The following is a 12090-nucleotide window of genomic DNA, read 5'->3' on the forward strand; positions in this document are numbered from 1 at the left end:
TTCGACATTGAAAAAAGGTCCATGAGTCATACAGCCCATGAATTCGACACTAGGCGAAAAAGCCCACGAGTTCGACACTAAGCAAAAAGGGCCCGTGACTAGTTCGACACTAGTTAAAAACTACCCATGAGATCGACACTATACATCGCGGGGCTTAATGTGTCGGTCTCGTGTACTTGTTTGATTAGTGTAGAAGCTATTGGCCTAGTTTGGATATTGTCAAACTCGTGGGCCTTGTTATATTGTGTCGGACTCATGGGCCTAAATAATTGCTCAGTGTCGAACTCATGAGCTGTATGACTCGTGGTGATAAATTAGTGATAAAAAGTGTAGTGTTCGAGAAAGGAATATTTCAAAAATGAATTCCCTCTGTGTTAAATTGAGAGAAAATGCTTCATAATCACAACAACCATTAACATCTTCAATGAAAAAACAACAAAAACTGGCAATTAGTGTCTGGACACATTTGAAATAATAAGAAAAGAAACATTATATGTAAACCCACAACATCCCTAACCTGTGATTTAATGTGTGAAGTATCCCAACCTGAAAGACTTGATATATATATGGTGTTTTATCGTTGTACAAAAATCCTCACCAAATCTACAATTTATGTGCAAAATGCAATTCTGTCAATTAATGGTGAAAGAGAGAAATTGTGAGAGAGAGAGAGAGAAAGAAAGAGAGAGAAGGGGGTAGAGATCGGTTATAGAAAGCTTTGTTGTTAAGACGGAGGGGGATCTAACCCAATGCATCCGGGAATTAAAAAAAAAAGTGGTTAAAAAAGCAGCAATTAGTTTATGTTGTGTCTACTTAATTCTTCTTCTTCTATTCTTCATGATATATTCTTCTTCTTCTTCTTCTTCTCCTTCTTCTTCTTTTCTTCTTTATAATATCTTTTATTGTTGTTACTATAGATAATTTGTGTCATTATTATCAGCATTATCATTACTTGCATGGTCATTGTTACTTTCCCCCTTATCCGATGTTATGAAAAGAAAAAGTGCGTTCTCTACGTTGGTTTGTAGGCAACAGTACGGTCTGCGAACCGCTTCGAGTCACTATGTCTATACGTACATAAAAATCATGCCTTCGGAGCCTCGCAGAAATAGGATGGCGCTGTTCACCTTCAGATATTTGCCTGCATCGCAGAAAAGTCCATGGTGTCTCTCGACTCTACATTCCGACAGAGGACATTGTTCTTGAAGTCAACAACACTCTAGAAATGAAATGGTAAATCGACATTTTAAATGTTGCCACTCCTCTAACCTTTTGTAAATGTTAGATTAAACCCTCACAATGTTGGACTCATAATTTCTAAATTTATTGGTGGTTCAACATTCTGAGCCCCAAATCTAACATTTTGAGTGTTAGATTTAACATATAACAATAATGCTAGAGTGATGGAATATGCAGAGTATCCCCCATCTGCAGTCTAAAGCAAGCGATAATTTTACACAAGTCCGATCTGCTAACCTTTTGTCTTTGTCTATCTCTCCCTCGCTTTCGCCATTCTTTTCTTTTCGCCCCCCCCCCTCTTCCCCTCTCTTCTCCCCTCTCTCTTTCAAACATTTCTTCCCTCTCTCCACCTTTTCATGTTCATCTATTTTTCCATCTCACAATGTCGAACGGAAATCTGCTAGCGTACGCTACTAATTATCGCCCCAACCAAAATACTGCGGAGGAACAGTTTATCATGTTTGGTATTTTTTGTGTGAGGAGGAATTGTCAATCATTATCGTGGTTTTTGTGTTAAAAATAACGATTTTGTCTGTCAACATCAGAGAGAAGAGGGCCATGTGCTATGGATTAACAATTTTTCACGCAAACAATGACCGGGTAATTGGACAAGATGAAACATCCCGATGAACAGTTTTTGGAATGTCTGAAAAAGTTGATGATACACGTGTCAAAATGTCGAGAAAACTGTGTATTACCAAAGCATCAAGTTCACAAACAAACATCTTCGATTTTCTCATCTTCATATAGTTTTAGATGCATGAAAGGTGCCTCCGGCACCCCCCCCCCCACCTCCCTTCCCCTCAGTGATTGAGGTTGTGAATGTGATGACAAAGGGCTCGGCAAATATTACTGTCTCCTTTCGATAACTATATCCTTGTCGTCGAAGAAGAAGGTAATATAAAGGAGACCTTCGTGTTATGTTTCTGTTACAAATTATATTGAATAGTGAGTTGAAGAAGAAAACGAATCTCATTTCATTGTGAATTCCCCTTCGACAAGAGCAAATGCTTTTACCACTGTTCCGATCACTAATGAACTTTTCCAGCCATTTCATTATGTCGGGTGCATCAAAATTTACTGTATTACTCATATACCCGTTTTTGTTATTATCTTTTTCATCATAATACATTGGTATCCTAATCATTCGTCATATCATATTTAATGAGTATCATTTTCGCCAATAATGTCATAATAATCTTATGTTATTACGTCATAATTTTATTGGTTGATGGCTAAGATGATGACATAATAGGGTATTTCCTATGTTAAATAATATCGTATTTTGTACAGCGGAAATGTCTCATTTAGACGCAACAACCTGCGTGCGGTTGACTTTGATGAAGAAGAGATAATGCTGCGGTACAGCCATCAACGTTTGTACTTCCCTTGTCACCTGTTGATAGGGACCTTTCAACACTGTGGTATCTCAGTTTTAAAAGTGGCGAATTTCGGTGGTTGAGGCGTGTAATTATCCTCATGTGGACGTGAAAAAGCATACAATCGGTAACTATATGCTATCTATTCCAGAACTTATAGTATAGTATTATTCATTTCTAATGAGGTATTTGGAACAAAATATTCATAAAACCCACTTACTTTTAATATAAAAGTAGCAATTATCGATTATCGAACTTTATTTTCTTGTTCAACAATTTTGTAGACTTAAATGTTAAATTGTGTGATGTTTAGGGATGAGTTGGTGAATGACGAGTATATCCCTTACGAGTAAATTTCAAGACAACTCAAATACCTTTTGATTTGCCGCTCAGGTGGATGACGTATTTTGAAAAGAGGTCATGAAATCCACGTCGTCCTTGTACAAAACGAATATAACTCATCCAGGTCGGTTGTGGTGACGAGATAAAAGCTATGAGAAATCTCCTGCTCCCATTGAGAAAACTCTGTCCCTCTCGCTACTCCAACAAACTACGAATGCTCACGACTGTCTCCTGTGGAACTAATTATATCTCTCAGTGGTGATTTCGAACTTTAAATGTATCACTTTTCTTTTAAACCAACAAACGTCAATGTTGGTCTCTACAAGAGCCATAGTGCGACAACGCGCAATGTCTACGTGCTTACCGTTGAGTCTCAATAAGGTGTGAAAATACAATGTATCATTACCTATGTAAGAAAACAATAACATCAGCAGTTGTCTGCAATGAACAACAAGTTTCACATCCCTTGAATTATTTGTCATTCCTCCATTGAAAATATGGAAGCGATGGAGATACTTTAAAATGTGATTGAATCTATTCAGTCATTCTGCAAGTATGATTATTCTAACATGAAAAGCTTTAAGTTCGCAAAATTAGCGTTTCAACTTCCGTCTGTCTGTTTGTTTTTCTATTCATTATAATAATAGACAACTGATTTCAGTAACCTTGAAAAATCAGCACCAATAATACGAAGCATATAAAACAAGACTGAATGAAAGCCATGAGTCACGTGGATACAAGGACAACATGTTTGCTGTCTTCACTGCTTGTAAACTGGATGATGGGGAGTTGGCTGTACAACGGAGACGGCTTGAAAACAGGGACAGGCCGCCGCGTTTCCTCGGTGGGTCCAGGGAGGTGGGATTCCACCTCCCTGGTGAGTCCGCCCGTGACTCACACCATTGTTATCAGTCCAGAAGTCTCCTCGAAGTCTCACAGAAACTGCCGCTAATCCTCCCTTCGTCTCCATGCTCTTTATTAATCAATTAACTCCAGCAACAAGAGAAACAGCAAATTAAACAACAATAACCAACAGCTGATGATGATAATGGCTGTATAAAATCGGACACTGATGAGGTACACGTATACTAACCAACAGCCGTCAAAATTATATACTTCGTCACCTAGCATTGTCAATGGTACACTCAATATTTCTAAAGCTTTTATCAGTTTCATGCATACTTACACCACAGAAGTTTTAGACAATTATTAATTGTGATGCCTGGCAAGGGATTATCATGGCTTGAGGGACACGACGCAACGGTGAATGCAACATACGCTAAATCATCTAGTATTTCTAAGAAGGTTATTATTTTTGTAGATATACATTGTGTATATTTTGGCCATATGAGTATAAGACAATGGTGAGGCTTTACGGGGATTTCTCAAGGCTTGAGCGAGACGACACGACAATAAATGGAACATACAATATATAATCATCATTCCAACTGAACTACAGCCGCTTGCTTTATTAGGACACTAGACTGATTGTTGGTCTGCGATTCATTGGTGACTAAAGGGCTTTTTACACTTGTGTTTCTTAACCCCGGACTTTCTCTGACCCAGGACTATCGTTAGTCCCGTACCAATTTTTTCAGCTTTTTACACTCGCCAATTAGTCCCGTACTATCTCTTGTCCGGGGCTAAGGAGAAAACTGACCTTTTTACACTCGTATTTCTTAGCCCCGGACTTTCCAGACCACATGAATATTCATAATTACGCTGTGTACTGTACACGTACACGCACGCACCGGCAGCACTTGATTGCCTCGTTTCTGATTGGTCAGTGAGGGTCGGACTTCGTCTCCGTCGCTTAGCCCAGGATTATTTTTTCGTTCTGTTTACACTCACTTGCTTGGCACCGCAATTGCGGTGCTAGCACCGCAATTGCGGTGCTAACCCCTGCTATTTTGCAGGGCTTTTTACACTTGTAAATTTTTGCTTAGCCCCGGACTATCGGTGGGGCTAAAGGGGGGCCTTAGCCCCACCGTTGGTACGGGACTATCCTTAGCCCACTTTCTGTTTACACTCGTTTTTGCCAAAGTGGGCTAGCCCCACCGATAGTACGGTACTATCTGGCCCTGCAAAATAGCAGGGGTTAGCACCGCAATTGCGGTGCTAAATTGCGGTGCCAAGCAAGTGAGTGTAAACAGAACGAAAAAATAATCCTGGGCTAAGCGACGGAGACGAAGTCCGACCCTCACTGACCAATCAGAAACGAGGCAATCAAGTGCTGCCGGTGCGTGCGTGTACGTGTACAGTACACAGCGTAATTATGAATATTCATGTGGTTTGGAAAGTCCGGGGCTAAGAAATACGAGTGTAAAAAGGTCAGTTTTCTCCTTAGCCCCGGACAAGAGATAGTACGGGACTAATTGGCGAGTGTAAAAAGCTGAAAAAATTGGTACGGGACTAACGATAGTCCTGGGTCAGAGAAAGTCCGGGGTTAAGAAACACAAGTGTAAAAAGCCCTAAAGATGGGCAAATCTGGCTAAATCTTTCGATATTTTTTTTTCTATTTGGCGGGATGCCTTCAAAGTGATTGAGGTCCTAGTTTCCAAAAGGTGCGAAGAAGCCTACTGGTATTTTGATACTCAGTACAAGTATTCAATTTGATTGATAAGTCATTCACGATTGGATTATCACACAGGTTAACAAAGGAAGATTTTGAAATGTTTAGAATGTCGAAATATCATGTCAAGAATATGACCTTGACGCCAAGAGTTCGTGACCATAAAAATCATTCATTACACCATCATAAAGTGCAAAAGGCTCGCGTCGGCTTGAGTCGATGGAGAAGGGGGCCGCTTACTTTACGCTGATGTTTCTCAGATTCTTTCTTTGCTCTTATTTCTTCTTGAATTTCCCAAGGCCTTCTCGCTATCCGCCGCAAGCCAGCCGCGAATGTCAAATGAAATGACATCTCTAAATCTCGCTGATTTCTGCAGAGGTTTAAAACGTAATGCTACCCTGGGTATAGAGGAAGTGAGGCAATCTGAAGGAGGACAAGAGCGTGGGGTGCAAAAACCTCTGCGAGAAAACCTTGCCCGGTATTCTGTACAGTCAGACGTATCATACCCCTTCTAATCCTGCAATGCCTGCATGCTCAAATGCAGCCGTTATATGTCAAGATCCCGAATATTCGCCATGTGAATTATTAACTGCGGAACTGCTCTGGGTATTATCATTCGACTTGGTACTTGGATATATAATAGCTAAGTCAAATCGATCAATATTGTTTCCGGAAGTGATTCATCGGTGCAGCTATAACATAATGTCTTTTCTGCATACATTCTGTCACACAGCGAAAACTGAAAGATTGGCAAGACTGTCTGACTTAAATAAGTATATCATATAATAATGACTTGATACTTCTGAGATGCAAAGGTACAAACTTATCGTTTCTCCACCACAAGTTCTTGTCATATTGTGGGCGTACGTACATCAAAAGAAAAAAGAATATGCATGAGTCTGATGTTCACAGGTTCCTTTTTTCACTTTATCCCTCCCTCCCTCCCTCCCTCCATCCATCCATCCATCCATCCATCCATCTATCCATCCATATCCATCCATCCATTCACCCATCCATCCAGTTTTTATATCGTTTTGACAATTAAAGAAAGATGCATTACGAATGCCGAGGAACAGGTCAGATACTAGTAGATAATTATACTTCTCTTCTTTTCCATTATAATTATATTTCTTATCGTATATTATCTTTATTCTCACTATTCCCCGTAGCATTATTCCGGTTTGAATGAGCATCCTTATCATGATTAACAAAAAGAAGATATAGAGAGCCTGAGAGAGATTAGCGTCAACGAAATGTCTGTCATCATAATAAAATTCATGCTTGAGCTGCGGTAATTCTCCGACAGGAAACCCGCCCGTTAGACCACCTGCAAGTGTGGGGCACCAATTCCCCAATTTCAGGGCCCAGATTGAGCTAGGGCTAACGAGGCTCTCCGGCTTAAATGATTAACTCAAGAGGACATTATTATACTTTACGTTTATACTTTTTTTTTTCATTGCGTTATTTTTCTGTTTTCAAAAGAGGAGACACGTAAAATTCTAACCCACGTGACACCTCAGCTTCTTTCAAATACTTTCATTACTGATTAGCCTGAAGATTAATGATGCCCCATTCACCTCGCTTTTTGGATCCCTCCAACGTCTGACTGTTGTTGTTGTTAAAGATAAAAAGACACTTGTCATTATTCATCGGTGTGATTATCTTAAAGGTTGGAGTCGTCAATACGAACGAATTTTGTTCCTTCTTGGACCCAATGGAAAGTCTCACGATGCCCCAAGATGTAAGATGATATAGTAGAGCGAACATTAACATTACTCACTCTTGAAATAATATTTTACTGAACTTGCACTGAAGAATATGATATGGTCATAAAGTATATGTTGACATAGTTCTTAAATTAATTGAACGGCACAAGGAAGAAAAACTTTACCCACAGTTAATCTTTATCTCAAAAGTCTATTCAATAAAACAGAAAATATATAGAGAGTTCGACATTGCTAACGGCAGACCATTCTCTCTCTTTCTCTGGGGGGGGGGGGGGGGGATGACATCGGTAACAAGCACAGAATCACAGAAGTTAAACATTCCAGTGGAAAATGGAAGAAAAATTATTGATTAGAAAATCGTTGCTTAATTTGTTTGCTTGATATTACTTTCTTTTTTTTTCATGGAATCTCGTTTGTCAGGAATAGGAATTCGTGTTGAATGAAAAAAACGGTAATCGTAGACATAATAACTATGTCTTGCGTTTGCTTTGGACCACAAAAGGTTGCGTGTCTAATATCATTTTCTCGTTTCTTTCCTTTCCATTAATTCGTTATGTAACATTAACCAACAAAGTGGTAGAGTTATCACATTTGATGCATAGTATTATTGTGTAGTTTAATTGTATCACAAAACATGCCACCATATAAAAAATTCGCTATAAGCCATAAAATATAAGCTGGTGTCACTGTTTTTCAGAATAAACCATGTTAACTGTTGACGTTTTAGTCTAGAAACAATTTTATCATACTGTTCACATTTTGTATATTTAACAATACTTAACATTGGTTACATTGATTAACATTTTGACATTGGTTGTTTATACCCCTATAAATCACATTTTAGAACTATTTTGCAGCACTAAACCTGGATTTTGTTTCATTTGCAAATAGTAAATAACGCCTTAAAAAACGACAGTGCTTTTTTCCTTGAGTCGATGTGATTGTACGGTGCTTGGACAATACCTACTGTACACTCAGTTTTGTTATCCAAACCCGTCAGGGATTCTTTTCAGCCTTTTGCTTACAGACATTGTTTAATATTCTCGTCAAAGACAAAGGCATTGACAGTTGTCAACAACAGTCTCATCGAAGCGAGAATGGAGCAGATAGGTAAACCCCCATGAGTAATCCTCGAGTCCGATAACCCTGCACAACAATGGGCAGCTATCGCTGGAGCCCTCTTCCAGGAATTCCCTTCAGTATTTCCGGGGCCTATGAATACATGTCAAATTATGTTGTGAATGAAATAATTATATAATATTGGATGGCCTTGAGATTAATACAAGGAAATATTGGACGAGCTATGCACAAATATTGGACGAGTCGAAGACGAGTCCAATATTTTGCTTAGCGAGTATATTGGTCGAGTTCAACAAACTTTTTAAGTGGGTTGGAGGTTATGAGGTGCGTCGACAAAATAACGCTTGTATTTGGGCTCTAAAAATCCTCTGTATGGATAATAATAGAGAATATTGGCCATTACAAACAAGGTGATGAGGTGTTATTCATCATTGGCTCAATCAACCTTCTATGAAATGCCACGCATAACAAAATGTGATTGTGAAAAAAAAAAGATTATACATAAATATATAGATGTCATTCCGTCATAATATGGACTTTGAGAAATGAGTGAATCTACACAAATAGAATGATAGGCATTTCGTCGAAATTGAATGTGAAATAGAATGGTTATCACGTAACAGTGATTTGATGGCTTGAAATCGTAAAATCGTATTCAAATTATTTTGAGCAATGGCAAGATTCCTAGTGAAAGACATCCACAATCTCCATGAAAGTCACCTTTTGTCTTGTACTCCCGGAGGAAAAAAAAGGTGGTGTCTTTCGCATAAAACTAATGATTTGTTGTAATAACTTATTACAGACAATGTTAAATGTATGTTTTGTTTTGTTTTGTCTTGTCTTTTAAATTTCTTTTGTTTGTGTTTTTGCTAATGATTATTACCTTAAAGTGCGACAACCCGCGTTCCTCAAAATGCTGACGCATCGTCCGTGATCGCATGATGTCGATCAGTTGAAGGAGTGGCAACAACTCCTTGGTCAGGTGCGTGAGTTTTCAAAACCTCAGCGCAACGACCTATGTCCCATTTTATTATTTTGTCCCCACGAACTTGTGACGTCATTGATGACCAGGAGTGTTCACCTCCCAGCAACCGACTGCCGGCTCACTGAGCAACAGTTTACCGGGACAGTTTCCATGCAGTATACTAACTTCTTCACTTGGTGTACTACATCAACACCATTCTCGATACAATATTTCATTCTACTACTCATGTTCTATTTCCAAACAGTGACCACTTTACAGCCGATAAAACCCGAGAAGAGCTTATAAAGAAGATCGAGTTCAAGATCGATTTCAAGGGATAGAGAAGGGGAGAGGGGGAGGGGAAAATGCATACAATGTGGATTACATACATTCGTACAAATGTAGATATGATATAGAGGTAGAGGGGCGGGAATAAAACAATGACACTGAGCCATGAAAGGAAAAACAATGTTTTGGGCCCGCGTTGTCTCTATTCTTCCGATAAGTGGCACCTGACTTCCGCCAAAATCCTCGTCGACCTCCTCGGGGGAACACAGGGTTATGTGACTCACAGTTTTCTAGGGTTACACGGTTCCAGGGTGCGTGACTGCAATATTCCAACCTGTGCCTCCCCCTCTCTTATCCCTCCTGTATCCTAGTCCTAGCGTCTCCACCTGCTACTTAAAGGAGACCTCCGGATGATTTTCAGATTTTTACATTTGAACAACTATAAATTAGTTACACTGAGTACAGAGTTTCACAAATTTATATAGATTGAGATGAAGAATAAGAATGTTTTCAAAATTGATAACAAATTGCAATGAACGAGGATGATGACATGGTAGCCTCAACATAAGAATGCATGAGTTGGGGCTCAAATAAGCAGAACAAAAGAAGAAGGCATGCATAGATTTCACACAGGTGAACTTGCAAGCAAGCAGCATTGCAAAGGAATTACACCGCTACATTTCTGAAATATGTGAACCTTCTATGTCGTCATCATCATTGTTCAGTGTAATTTGTTCTAGGTTTTTCAAAGTATTGTTTTTCTGCTCAAGGACCACAATAAATTTCACAAATCTATACACAGATACATGGAGCTGTCGATTTATGTACTACATGATGTGAAATTATGAAAATCATCTGGAATATCCCTTTAACATCTATATAGAGATAATACCCACAGCTTACGTACCCTCTCCCATGTCCTACAGCTCAGTTGGTAGGTGCCTCTCAAACCCTTCTCCCCCATAAATCATAGTATTGCCATCTCAAAGAAAATATGGATAGAAAGCAAAATCAGTTTTTCAAGTGGGTAATGCTTGTCTTTGGATACAAGGACAAGGTGTGCCGTCGAGAGAAAGCCCATGACTCGTTTTGCGTTTGATTGCGAAAGACTTGTTGCGGTGCGCTCCATCTGACCTCTAGTCTCTGTTTACAGGTTGCTATTAGCTTTTACCTTACGTCGACCACTTGAAAATTGCTTCATGACACATGAATTATGTAAAATATTTATGCGCTGGTAAATAAGAAACAGCATGTAGATCTACAGGGGTTGATATTGAAAGTGTGAAACGCAAATGCCCTACACTCAAAGCAAACAAACCTATACAAAACATGAATACCTTGTGAATGTCTTAGGTGAGTTCTAGTGTAAAAATCTTCAAGGACAAAATGAGAAAGGCGACTAAAATTTGAGGCACCCTTAATTTTCCTTTTCCTTTTCTTGGAATGTCCGCGGTGTCTTACAGCTGTCTTGATATCAGGGTCTTGTTGTGCATTGTTCACCATGTCCATGAATTCAACAGTGTGACTCCCTAAGCTCCTGAATCATTATTCTAAGTCTGGACGACCTCATTCCTGCTACCTCTGGAAGATGAGGAACAAATAGTGAAATGCTTTTCTTATGTTAGCTTCAACATGAAAATAGACACTGTTACGTAATCTTGAAAGTGCTTGAAGGTAAGATTGGCTTTTATATAGATATCGATTTTAATGTTTGAAAAGTAAATTGAAATGGTAAATGGTTGAAAGCCACCATCATGAGCAATTGTTGGTTCATTCGATTTTGTTTCATGCTATGTTCTTCATTTTCGGGGTAACCCTTTGAGAGATGATTAAAAAATGATCTAAACACAAGAGCCCTTCAGCTCATCAGCTCAAACAAAATTAATGTAAACATGATTACAATGATTAAGAAAATAGCACTGAAAATCGTAAAATGAAAGTCTCGACCTTTAACAAAAATACAAATATAAGAGCTGCAGAGCCAAACTGAGAAAGTAAATTGATGCTAGAAGTCTTGACGTCATAACTGCAAGGCGTAAAAGAAACATTTAATTTCATTAATGAATGATTCAACAATTTATTGCAATGCTAAGGATGATAACATAAATTCAGTTGTACAACATTAAGCTACGGAACGTGTGTGCAAGATAAGCAAAAGAGTGAAAAATCCAAATAATCATAAACTATATCATTTTGCCCCCTCATAATTCAAAACGTGGAAACCATACGGAATGTACGCCTTAAAACATGCGCTCGACTATGATGTGAAGAGATTGGTCTGCGGTTGAAGACTACCACGTCCGAAACTCTTAGCCAATCAGTGTGCTTCATTGATTGTGCGAATCCCCAGCGCGCGGTAATTCTTTCTAATATACGAGAACTGCAGTATATCTGTGCGTCCGCCCAAAGGGCTCATCTGTACGTCAATGGTACATTGTATTACGCGATAACCAGTAAAAAGTGTTTTCGCTCCACATTTCTGATCGTATCACGCAGGGA

The sequence above is a fragment of the Diadema antillarum genome, unplaced genomic scaffold, assembly GCF_040938485.1.
Source record: "Diadema antillarum isolate AM-2024a unplaced genomic scaffold, OU_Dant_1.0 seq00001548_RagTag, whole genome shotgun sequence".
NCBI lineage: Eukaryota > Metazoa > Echinodermata > Echinoidea > Diadematoida > Diadematidae > Diadema > Diadema antillarum.